The following is a 12,514-nucleotide window of genomic DNA, read 5'->3' on the forward strand; positions in this document are numbered from 1 at the left end:
GTGATTGGGATCATCCTTAATTAATGAGCCAACACATGAGCTCGTCGTGAGAACTTTTGACACCCATCACATTTACTGACCAGGTCCTCTGCATCATCATGAGCCGTCAACCAATAGAAACCATGACGAAAAGCCTTGGCTACGAGGGATTTTGAACCGGCATGATGGCCATAATCTCCTTCATGGATCTCACGGAGTATTTCTTTGCCTTCTGTAGGTGATACACAGCGTTGAAGCGCCCTCGTGACGCTGAGGTGATGTAACTCGCCGTTAACAATCGTCATGGATTTGGAGCGCCTGACGATTTGTCTCGCCAATGTCTCATCCTCTGGCAATTCACCCCGGGTCATATAAGCCAAGTAAGGCACCGTACAATCCGGGATAACATGAAGAGCCGCCACCAGCTGTGCCTGCGGGTCTGGCACTACTAATTCTTCCTCTGTAGGCACTTTGACAGAAGGGTTATTGTCGGTGTCAAAACCGGCGGATCTCGGGTAGGGGGTCCCAAACTGTGCGTCTAGGCGGATGGTAACAGGAGACAGGGGACACAATGTTTTTACCCAGGTTCGGGCCCTCTCGATGGAGGTAAAACCCTACTCCTGCTTGATTGATATTGATGATATGGGTAGTACAAGAGTGGATCTACCACGAGATCAAGGAGGCTAAACCCTAGAAGCTAGCCTATGGTATGATTGTTGTAATGCTTGTGTGTCCTACGGACTAAAACCCTCCGGTTTATATAGACACCGGAGAGGGCTAGGGTTACACAGAGTCGGTTACAATGGTAGGAGATCTACATATCTGTATCGCCAAGCTTGCCTTCCACGCCAAGGAAAGTCCCATCCGGACACGGGACGAAGTCTTCAATCTTGTATCTTCATAGTCTTGGAGTCCGGCTGACGATGATAGTTCGGCTGTCCGGACACCCCCTAGTCCAGGACTCCCTCAGTAGCCCCTGAACCAGGCTTCAATGACGATGAGTCCGGCGCGCATATTGTTCGGCATTGCAAGGCGGGTTCCTCCTCCGAATAATTCATAGAAGATTGTGAACACCAGGATAGTGTCCGGCTCTGCAAAATAAATTCCACATTCCACCGTAGAGAGAATAATATGTACACAAGTTCAATCTGCTGACGTATTTTGTGGCATGACGTCACACCACTACCAAGCCTTTACTTGAATCGTTTTTTATTATACCACCTCAGCGCGTTTAGCGAAGCGGTTTCCTTGGCACGTCTTGTCGAAGCAGAGATCGTGTTCCCCTTATTCCGGGATTCCCATCAATACGGACATGGGTAACCCAGCTGTGCCCATTGCCACGCCCCCTCTATCGGAGGCGAGTCCCGAACGGTCACGGGGACGGCTCTCGGTATTCCCCTTCTTTATAACGGGACCAAGGCTCGTTTCTTTTCTTCAATCCTCAATCGAATCCACTCCCTGCCCCGAGTTCCAACACCCAGGGCCCGAGATTCGAGCGCTTCGGACCTTCAACTATGTCCGGCTCCGACCTACAGGGCCGGTGGATGCCCTCCTCCGTCACGGAAGAAGACGTGCTAAAGCTGCGAGAGGCCAAGTACCTGTCTTACGAGATTTCGCATAGGTTGCCCGCCAAAGGGCAAGTCATCCCCACCCCCGAGCCCGGCGAGTATGTCGTGTTTGTCTCCCACCTCCGTCAGGGTTTAGGCTTCCCGATGGATCCTTTTGTGAGAGGGCTCATGTTTTACTATGGGTTGGAATTCCACGACTTGGCTCCGGAGTCCATCCTCCATATCTCTTCATTCATTGTAGTTTGCGAAGCCTTCCTCCGCGTTACCCCTCACTTCGGCTTGTGGCTTAAGACCTTCGACGTGGAGCCGAAGATGATCGAGGGGCGTCAAGAAGAGTGCGGTGGGGCGGTTGTAAGCAGAAGGGCCGACGCTCCATGGCCCGAGGGCTCTTTTCAGGAGGAGATCGGCTTGTGGCAGCAGGAGTGGTTCTACATAACCGCTCCCAGGGGCAGCAGGCAGAAGCCGCCGCCCGTCTTCCGCTCGGGCCCTCCGCAGCGGCTAATGTCATGGGTCAGCCAAGGGCTCAACTGGGGGGCCGTCAAAGGACGTGCCCCTATTGCAGGGCCGGATTCAAGACCTCCAGGCGAGGGAGATCGATCTGGTCGTGGTGATGCAGGTCATGCTGATTAGGCGTCTCCTGCCCTGCAAACGCCGTCCTCTCCGGCTGTGGGAGTTTAATCTGGAGGGACCACGAATTCTCCAACACTTCATGGGCTCGACACCCGTGGAGATGTACAAACTGTTCTTCGAATCACAAGAGGCGTGTCCGGAATTGACCGAGGACGCCGGCCTAAGCTGCAATCGCCCGGATACACAAGTAAGTAGCTCCGTGTCCGGACATACCATTTGTTTTGCCTTTCCATGATTTGCTTTTTGACCAATTGCCCTCTAAATAGGAGTGGATAGCGCAAGCAAAACTGATACGGTGTCCGGCCCCCCTCCCAGAGACCGCGCCGGATCCCGTGCTGGTCAGGATGCTGGAAGTTGCACCTTCAGAGGAAGGCAAAGGGGAGAACAGAGGAACTACCGCCTCAACCAAGGAGGCTTTTGAGGAGGGGGGGATCGAGAATCCCTCCTTCCAGGGGGAGAAGAGGACCGCCTCCGAAAACCCGAAGGCCAAAGCCCCGAAGCGGGGGAAGAGATCTTCACCAGAGGGTCCTGCGTTCGGAGAGGCTCCGGCCGCACAGTCTCCCCTAAAGGATCAGCCCTCCAGCAAGCCGCGAGTAGAAAAAAGGGAGTTTTGTAATAAGGGACATCCCTATTTGTGCTTCTGAGGATAACTTAAGTTTTTACCTTGTAGTTCGGATCTCCGCCCTTCTCAGATGAGCTCGTCTTCGGGGGAACTCCGTCCGGAGATGATGGAGAGCGAGACGCCTCCATCTGCCGCCCCATCGGATAGGGCGGACGAGCCTGAAGTGTCGTCACGGAGGGTATCCCCGAGTCCGGCAGGGCCGAATAATTCAGCACCAACTGGTGTACGGCCGGGGGAGCTGAAGGATCTGCTTGAGAGGGCGTCCATCTCAGAAGGTCACCGTACACTGATGAGTACGGTGATTGAAAGAATTTCATCCGCCGAAGGCGGATTGCGTGATGCCGTCAGAAGTTTGCTGACGGGTTTTGAGGTACGTAAAAATGACGTACCCTTTGACAGTCTTACACATAAAGTGCGCCCTGTATAGATAGTAGCCCCTGAGACTCGGTAGGGTGTCGAGAACGACGGTGTGCCGAGGATCAAAATCCCAGGTATTGATTTACGCCTTTCCTAAGCAGGTGGCGGATAGTTCGGTGGCTAGCCGGACAGATGGAGTTGCCGAACTAAAGCGGCAGCTCGACGTTGCGGATGCGGACATTGCGCTGGTCAATAAACGACTTGACGAGTCACAAGGTAGGTTTTTTCTCCGTGGTCACCTAGTAAGGGAGCCGAAGCCCACTCCTTACAACATGTGTGTTCAATGCATATGGTGCCGCTGCTGTGGAGAGCCTTCGGGCAGAACTTGCTCAAGCCAAGGAGCAAGCCAGAAGGAGTGATGCGGCTGCCTCGAGGGCGGCCGAAGAGCTAGAAGACGAAAGGGCTGCACACTGCCGAAGTAGGGAGGAGATGGCCGAAATGGCCGTGAAGTTGAAAGATGCTACCGACCGCAATGATGTTCTTGAAAGGGAACGCCTAGCGGAGCAAGAAGACCTGAGGAAGGCCACCGCCGAAGCCAAGGATGCCCGTTCTGCAATGCGGGCTATAAAGGAGGAGCTGCGCCAGGCCGGAGACATTGTGGCTAGCAAGCCCTTTCTGCTGCGCCGAAGGTTTACAGATCCAAAGTATGCTCAGCTTGGCCAGCTGTGGGGTCCGGAGGATCCTTATATGGACTTAGCGGCGAGTGCGGCAGATGCCGTTGTGCATTTCCAAAGTCAGAAGGATCACAAGATGGAAGAGCTGTTTTGGTCTCAATTCCACAGTCCGGAGCGTTCACTTCCGCTGACCGATCGGCTGGCTGAGTGGGCTGAGCTGAATAGATTGTCCGGACTTGCCATGACGGATATCGTGGCTCATGTCTGGCCGGATAGGCCCAAGCCGAAGAGTTATTTTGGCTTATTGCAGCAATTTCTTGGGGCGGTGCCGCATATCACGGCTATGAAGCGGTCGGCTTGCATAGAAGGTGCACGGATGGCCCTCGCCCATGTGAAGACACATTGGACAGAGATGGATGCCACCGCTGTTGCGACCCAGGGTTCGGACGAGAGCCGGTTACCCGCCGAGCACTATTTTGGGGAAGTTCTGCGTGGTGCTCGTATAATAGAGTCGCAGTGCTCAAAAAATGTCATGTTCAAGTGAACATTTTGGTTTGTAAAATGATGTTTATGATTTCAACGCTTTTTGGTACTTGTGCGTTCAAGTATTGAAATATCTCCTGTGCGGTCGTTTATGTATACGTGTGTATAACCTCAAAGATGGAAGTCGTCGGCTTCAGCCCCCACGCACAAGGTGCGGGGGTGTTCGCAAAAATAGCGCCTTTTCACACTTAATCCGATGTCTCGGTCCTGTGAAGGAGGTGGTAGCGTAGCAAACGAGGCAACCGGACTATAATGCTTTATCACTTTCACTTAGCCATAGGAGTTCGAGGGTGGGGCTACGATATAGCCCCTAGGGGCACCGCGCTCTCCGAATTCGGGGCGCGTATGTGCCTGACCGGGAAACGGTCCTTCGTCAAAGCGGAGGAATTCTAAACATTTCGGTAGATGATCGAGTGGTTGACCAGTCTCTCGCTGTATCATGACAGTCAGTTTTCGGCTTTCTCTACTGAGGTGCTCGCCCGGCCGAACCGGGGCACAATCGCAGTAGTTCTCCTGGTGCCGCGTTAGTCGATGATACGGAACGTAAGGCAGCAAAACACAGGAGCCGGGCAAACCCAACATTTGACCAAAGACATGATTCGGAGCTGATGCATATAAGGCCTAACTCGAGACGCCGAACACTCCCTAAGGTATTCGGTCTTTATGATAGCGGGCAAAACAATGCCCTAAGCCCCTAGTGTCCAGGTACACGCAAGGTCCTCTGACGCGGCCGATGCCAAAACGTCAGTCTCCTCTCCGGTTTATAATGAAAAACCAGGGGATATATAGCAACAAGAGACAGTAAAAAAGGTTTACGCAGGGTCTTAATCTGAAAAGAATCCTTGCAACGGGTCCCTACTGCACGTCTGCGCCTGTGTCTCCGTTGTGCTGTATCCTAGACGGGTGTAACACGATGTTCATCTGTAAAAAAGAGGAGCTTAGTTTGAAAAGTAATTGTGCAAAAAATGAATTAAAAATCGAAATATGAATGAATGAATGAAGCTGAGTCTATACTAGCTCATATGCACAGCCCCTTGTAAAGGGGTGTGCGGCTAGGGAGCCCCTAGCTTATTTTATGCCGGACTCATCTAGCCGTGTCTGGGGTCTTGAACAACTTTTTAATGAGATGATGCCGCGTGGACCGGGCATTTTAAGTGTGAGAGATGCGTAGTGTGGTATTGCATTAAAGCGGACAAAAGCTTCACGTCCCAATAGTGCTTAATGGCTACTTTTGAATGGGGCGACATGAAAGATTAGCTTTTCGCGTCGGAAGTTGTCGGGTGACTCGAACACAACTTCTAGTAGTAAGGAGCCCATGCACTTGGCGTAGGGGCCTGGCGTCACTCCTTTGAAGGAAGTGTGGCTATGTCGAATTTTAGTAAGGTCTATCCCCAACTTGCGGATTGTGTTCGGATATAGCAGGTTTAAATCGTTGCCGCCGTCCATCAGGACTTGTGTAAATTGTAGTCCGTCGATTATAGGATCCAATATCAGAGCAGTCCATCCTGCATTTCGAATGCTTCTGGAATAGTCCAGGTGGTCGAAAGTAATTGGTCTTGACATCCAATCTTGGGGTTCCGCTGGGGTGGACCGTGCGACACCTACTTTGGCGGGTGCATTTCGAAAAAGAACTACTAATCCTTAACTTTTCGAGGAATCCTTCATCAGTCGTGTTATCACATGAAGTGAGTTTACTGTTTTGACTTCTTGTCGGAAAGTCTTCTGTTTTCTGGTGCTCTGCTGGTGGGGTTCGTCATCATCCTCGCTTGGCACGTCGAGCCCCTTGTGTTCGGCGTTGAGTCGGCCGGACTGTTTGAAGACCCAACAATCTCGGTGGGTGTGGTTTGCAGGCCTTCCGGAGGTGCTGTGGATTTGACATATCCGATCCAAAATTTTGTTTAAGTTGGATAGCTCTTCACTGTTGTCCTTAAGAGGCAGTGCTTTGTTGTTCAGCCGCGAGCTTTTGAATCCGGTGTTGACCACCGTATTCTTTGGGCTTTTTTCTTTATTTCGGCGCTGGTCCTTTCTGCGCAGTGATTTTCCGTTTCCATCTCTGATCTCGGATGTACTCGGGTTGCTGGTGCTGCATCTTTCTAGCCAGCTGTCCTCCCCTGCGCAAAAGCGGGTCACCAGGCTTGTTAGCGCGGCCATAGTTCTCGGCTTCTCTTGGCTGAGGTGTCTGGCGAGCCATTCGTCTCGGACATTATGTTTAAAAGCTGCTAAGGCTTCGGCGTCCGGACAGTCGACTATTTGGTTCTTTTTAGTTAGAAACTTGTTCCAGAATTTGCGCGCTGACTCTCCGGGCTGTTGAGTTATGTGACTTAAATCGTCTGCATCCGGAGGTCGGACATAGGTCCCTTGAAAATTTCCTCTAAACGCATCCTCGAGCTCTTCCCAACTTCCAACGGTATTTTCTGGGAGGCTTTTGAGCCAATGCCGAGCTGGCCCTTTGAGCTTGAGAGGTAGGTATTTTATGGCGTGGAGATCATCTCCTCTAGCCATGTGTATGTGCAGTATGTAATCCTCAATCCAGACTCCGGGGTCTGTTGTTCCGTCGTATGCCTCTATGTTTACGGGTTTGAATCCCGCTAGAAATTCATGATCCAGCACCTCATCAGTGAAACATAGTGGGTGTGCGGCGCCCCTGTATTTAGGCGTGCCGTTATCTTCAAACATGCGGCGTGTTGTGTTGCTTCCTGGGGCCCTCTTTTTTGGCCCATAAATGGACCTGAACGGGCCATCTGTTTTGTGAGGATCGTGTGTCGTCTAGTGTGCGACGCCGCTTGTCGCTTTTGGCCTGTCATCTGGGCGTCTATCCGGCCAGGCGGCCTCTTTGCTTTTTGACTGTGGGGGCTCTATGGCCTCCTCGTCGAATTCTGGTAGCAGCTTGCGCTTCGGGTAGCTCTTTGTTTGGTGGCTATTGCCATATTTGTCCGCGGTCTTGAGTACTTTGCCCCACCTCATTCTGAGTGTGTCTTCCGCTGTTTTGAGCTTCCGTTTTTCCTTTTTCAGACTTCTTGCAGTGGCGACAAGTCTTTTGTGAAGGTTCTTATGCTCCGGTGGTGTGTCCGGCGTGAGGTCTAGACTGTTGTTTTCGCCGGGCATGGGTTGATTATCCGATTCGTCCTGCTCGGATGATTGCTTGGTTGCATGTTCGTCGTCCACTGGTTTGCCCTACTGTATTGCTGGGTCATTAGGAGTGCTGTTTTTGTCGAGGCGGGACTTAGGGCGGCGTCTGCATCGCCGTTTTGGTTGTTTGTCGGCGGAATTATCCTTTGTCGCATCCCGTTGTCCCTCGTTATCGCTTCCTTTTGGGGTGTCCACCATATATACATCATGGGTTGGGGTGGCCTTCCAGTGCTCGGTAGGCGCTGGTTTTTGGTAGTCTCCGGCATCGTCGTCCATACTGTCGATGTCTTCGGAGTCGTAATCTAGCATGTCGGTTAGATCGTCGACAGTGGCTACAAAGTGGGTGGTGGGTGGGGCTTGAATTTCTTCGTCGTCCGCATCCCAACCGTCCTGGCCGCAATCCGGCCAGGGTTCTCCTGATAGCGAGAGATGTTTTAGCGAATTTAGGATGTCGCCAAAGGGTGAGTGCTGAAAGATGTCCGCGGCAGTGAACTCCATGATCGGCACCCAATCGGATTCGATTGGCGGGGGCGCAGGAGGTTCGGAGTCCGGCAAGGAGTCCGGCACCTTGGAGTTACGAGCTTTATAAGGGACAAGGTCCGTATTCGGCTCCATCGCCGTGGAAATTGCAGCTCCCGAGGCGGTGTCCAGCCACCTGTCCTCGATCTGCGCGGTCAGCCCCGAACTATGGGTCAGAGCGGACTTATGTGCGGCCTCCAGGGTATTGTCCAGCGGCAGAGCTAGATCATGCCCATCGTGACAGTGCGGCACGCTCGGCTGTGGCTCGACTCCATCGAAGATCAAGTCCCCGCGGATGTCAGCCGTGAAGTCTAGGCTTCCAAACCTGACCTGATGGCCAGGGGCGTAGCTTTCGATCTGCTCCAGATGGCCAAGTGAATTGGCCCGCAGTGCGAAGCCGCCGAACACGAAGATCTGTCCGGGGAGAAAAGTCTCACCCTGGACGGCGTTGTTGTTGATTGAAGAAGCCATTAAGCCTATCAATGACGACATAGAGGAACTCTCAATGAAAGCACCAATGTCGGTGTCAAAACCGGCGGATCTCGGGTAGGGGGTCCCGAACTGTGCGTCTAGGCGGATGGTAACAGGAGACAGGGGACACGATGTTTTTACCCAGGTTCGAGCCCTCTCGATGGAGGTAAAACCCTACTCCTGCTTGATTGATATTGATGATATGGGTAGTACAAGAGTGGATCTACCACGAGATCAAGGAGGCTAAACCCTAGAAGCTAGCCTATGATATGATTTTTGTAATGGTTGTGTGTCCTACAGACTAAAACCCTCCGGTTTATATAGACACCGGAGAGGGCTAGGGTTACACAGAGTCGGTTACAATGGTAGGAGATCTACATATCCGTATCGCCAAGCTTGCCTTCCACGCCAAGGAAAGTCCCATCCGGACACTGGACGAAGTCTTCAATCTTGTATCTTCATAGTCTTGGAGTCCGGCTGACGATGATAGTCCGGCTGTCCGGACACCCCCTAGTCCAGGACTCCCTCAGTTATGTAACACATCAAGAAAGGTATTGGGCGGCACCGGCTTACGTTGGGATCCCAACCGGCTTAAAGCATCAGCCGCCTCATTCTTCCTTCGATCGATGTGCTCCACTTGATAACCCGTGAAGTGACCAGCCACATCATCTACCTCACGACGATAAGCCGCCATGAGGGGGTCCTTGGAATCCCACTTGCCTGACACTTGTTGAGCCACCAGATCTGAGTCGCCCAAGCATCGTACCTGGCTTAAGTTCATCTCCTTAGCCACCCGGAGACCATGAAGTAATGCCTCATATTCAGCTGCATTGTTAGTACATGGAAACATAAGCCAGAGTACATAACGAAATTTTTCACCTCGAGGGGAAGTCAACACCACTCCAGCCCCCGAGCCTTCTAATTGTCTGGACCCGTCAAAGTGAATAGTCCAATATGTGTTATCCGGCTTCTCCTCAGGGGCCTGTAACTCTGTCCAATCATTGATGAAGTCCACCAAGGCTTGAGACTTAATAGCAGTACGTGGCATGTACTTCAAATTGTGAGGCCCAAGCTCAATGGCCCACTTGGCGACTCGTCCTGTGGCCTCCCTGTTCTGAATGATGTCTCCCAAAGGGGCAAAACTTACCACAGTTATAGGGTGGCTTTGAAATTACTGCTTCAACTTCCGGTTTGCCATGAACACCCCGTAAACAAGCTTCTGCCAATGCGGGTACCTTTGCTTGGATTCAATGAGCACCTCACTGATGTAGTAAACCGGCCGTTGAAACGGATGCTCCTTACTGGCTTCCTTATGCTCCACTATGATGGCAACGCTGATGGCTCGTGAATTGGCAGCCACATATAACAGCAAAGGCTCTTTGTCAATCGGAGCCGTGAGAACCGGTGGCTCAGACAGTTGTCTCTTTAAGTCCTCAAAAGCAGCATCAGCGGCCTCACTCCAGACAAAAGTGTCAGTTTTCTTCATCATCTGATACAATGGAGGGCTTTCTCACCGAGCCAACTTATGAATCGACTTAAGGCGGCAACGCGATCCGCCAGTCATTGAACATCATTGATGCACGCTGGTTTAGCCAGGGAGGTAATCGCCTTAATCTTCTCCGGGTTAGCTTCGATGCCTCTGTTGGACACCAGAAAACCCAAGAGCTTGCCCGCAGGAACGCCAAATACACATTTGGCCGGGTTAAGCATCATCTTGTAAACCCGGAGATTATCAAAGGTCTCCTTTAAGTCAGATATCAAGGTCTCCTTTTCTCTGGGCTTCACCACAATGTCATCCACATAGGCATGGACATTATGCCCAATTTGGTCGTGCAAACAGTTCTGCACACACCGCTGATAAGTCGCCTGGGCACTCTTGAGCCCAAATGGCATAGATACATAGCAGAAGGCTCCAAACGGAGTGATGAAAGCCGTCTTCTCCTGGTCCTTAACTACCATCTTAATCTGATGATAACCGGAGTAAGCATCCAAAAAACTTAAACGCTCACAACCCGCTGTAGCATCAATGATTTGATCAATACGGGGAAGAGCAAAAGGGTCAGCCGGACAAGCCTTGTTTAAGTCCGTGTAGTCCACACACATCCGCCAGATGCCATTCTTCTTGAGGACAAGCACCGGGTTAGCCAACCACTCTGGGTGAAAAACTTCAATGATGAACCCGGCTGCTAAGAGCCGGGCGAATTCTTCCCCAATAGCTTTCCGTCGCTCTTCATTAAAACACCGAAGAAACTGCCTGACCGGCTTATACTTTGGATCAATATTGAGAGTGTGCTCAGCGAGTTCCCTCGGTACACCCGGCATGTCAGAAGGTTTCCATGCAAAGATGTCCTGGTTCTCACGGATGAACTCGACGAGCGCGCTTTCCTATTTGGGATCCAAGTTGCTGCTGATGCTGAACTGTTTAGAAGAATCACCCGGGGTAAAATCAACAAGCTTTGTCTCAGCTGCCGACTTAAACTTCAACGCCGGGTCATGCTCTGTAGTTGGCTTCTTCAGGGACATCATATCCGCCGGGTCAACATTATCTTGATAAAATTTGAGCTCTTCTACTGCGCAGGCCGACTCAGCATAAGCCGCGTCACCTTCTTCACACTCCAGTGCTATTTTGCGGCTGCCATGTACAGTGATGGTACCCTTGTGACCCGGCATCTTGAGCTGCAAATAAACATAACACGGTCGGGCCATGAACTTAGCGTAAGTCGGCCGCCCAAACAGAGCGTGATATGGGCTCCTGATTTTGACCACCTCAAACGTTAACTTCTCAGCCCGGGAATCATGTTCGTCCCCGAAGGCCACCTCCAGCTCAATCTTGCCGACTGGATAAGCCGACTTACCCGGGACCACTCCATGGAAAACAGTGTTGGATGTTCTTAAATTCTTCTCAGTCAACCCCATGCGCTGAAAGGTCTCGTAATAGAGGATATTGATGCTGCTGCCGCCGTCCATGAGTACCTTAGTGAATTTATATCCACCAACCTGGGGTGCCACCACCAGGGCTAACTGACCCGGATTATCGACCCGTGGAGGGTGATCCTCTCTGCTCCACACAATGGGCTGCTCTGACCACCTCAGATAACAAGGAATTGCCGGCTCAACGGAATTCACATCCCTCTTATGAACCTTCTGGTCACGTTTGCACAAGCTAGTAGTAAACACGTGATACTGTCCACCACTCAACTGCTTCGGATGGCTTTGATAACCCGACTGTTGCTGCTGATGTCCACCTTGACCAGACTGCTGCTGATTGTTACCACCTGAATGTCCCTGAAAGCCGGAATTTGAGCCGCCACCTGGGCCATGAAAGCCGCCGGCCCCTGAACCGCCGCCGGATCCATGACCGCCATCGAAGGTGTTGGAATTTTTAAACGCCTTCATGATCGCGCAATCCTTCCATAGATGTGTGGCAGGCCGCTCCCTGGTGCCGTGTCTCGGGCAGGGCTCATTGAGTAGTTGCTCTAGAGATGGGCCTGACCCGCAGGATCGAGGCAGTTTACCCTTACGTCTCGGATTGTTACGTCGTACGTTGGCATTAGCCACAAACTCCGGGTTACTGTCCACCTTACGCTTATTGCCACCTTGATTCCCCGGGTTATGCTACTGACCCTTTCCATTGTCGTTCCTTTTTCCCTTCCCTGTCCTCTCATCGTCAGACGCGGGATCCTTGGTACTATCAGAATCGGCGTATTTGACTAAAGCTGCCATCAGTGTACCCATATCTGTGAGGTCACGTTTAAGGCGCCCCAGTTTCTGCCTCAGCGGCTCAAAGCGGCAATTTTTCTCCAGCATAAGAACTGCAGAGCCGGCATCCATCTTATCAAAGGAGTGAATTATCTCCTTGACCCGGCGTACCCAATGGGTGGTGGATTCACCTTCCTCTTGCTTGCAACCCGTCAAGTCCACAATCGACATAGATTGCTTACAGGTGTCCTTGAAGTTCTGGATGAACCGGGCCTTTAACTCGCCCCACGAACCAATGGAATTGGGTGGCAAGCCTTTCAGCC

General features: G+C 51.9%; 1 pseudogene; it reads right to left on the reverse strand.

Annotated features, from left to right (window-relative positions):
• Positions 1-5,425: 5,425 nt before the first annotated feature.
• On the reverse strand, positions 5,426-5,936 carry LOC119360804 (annotated as a pseudogene).
• Positions 5,937-12,514: the final 6,578 nt, after the last annotated feature.

Source organism: Triticum dicoccoides, chromosome 2B (assembly GCF_002162155.2).
Source record: "Triticum dicoccoides isolate Atlit2015 ecotype Zavitan chromosome 2B, WEW_v2.0, whole genome shotgun sequence".
Lineage (NCBI taxonomy): Eukaryota > Viridiplantae > Streptophyta > Magnoliopsida > Poales > Poaceae > Triticum > Triticum dicoccoides.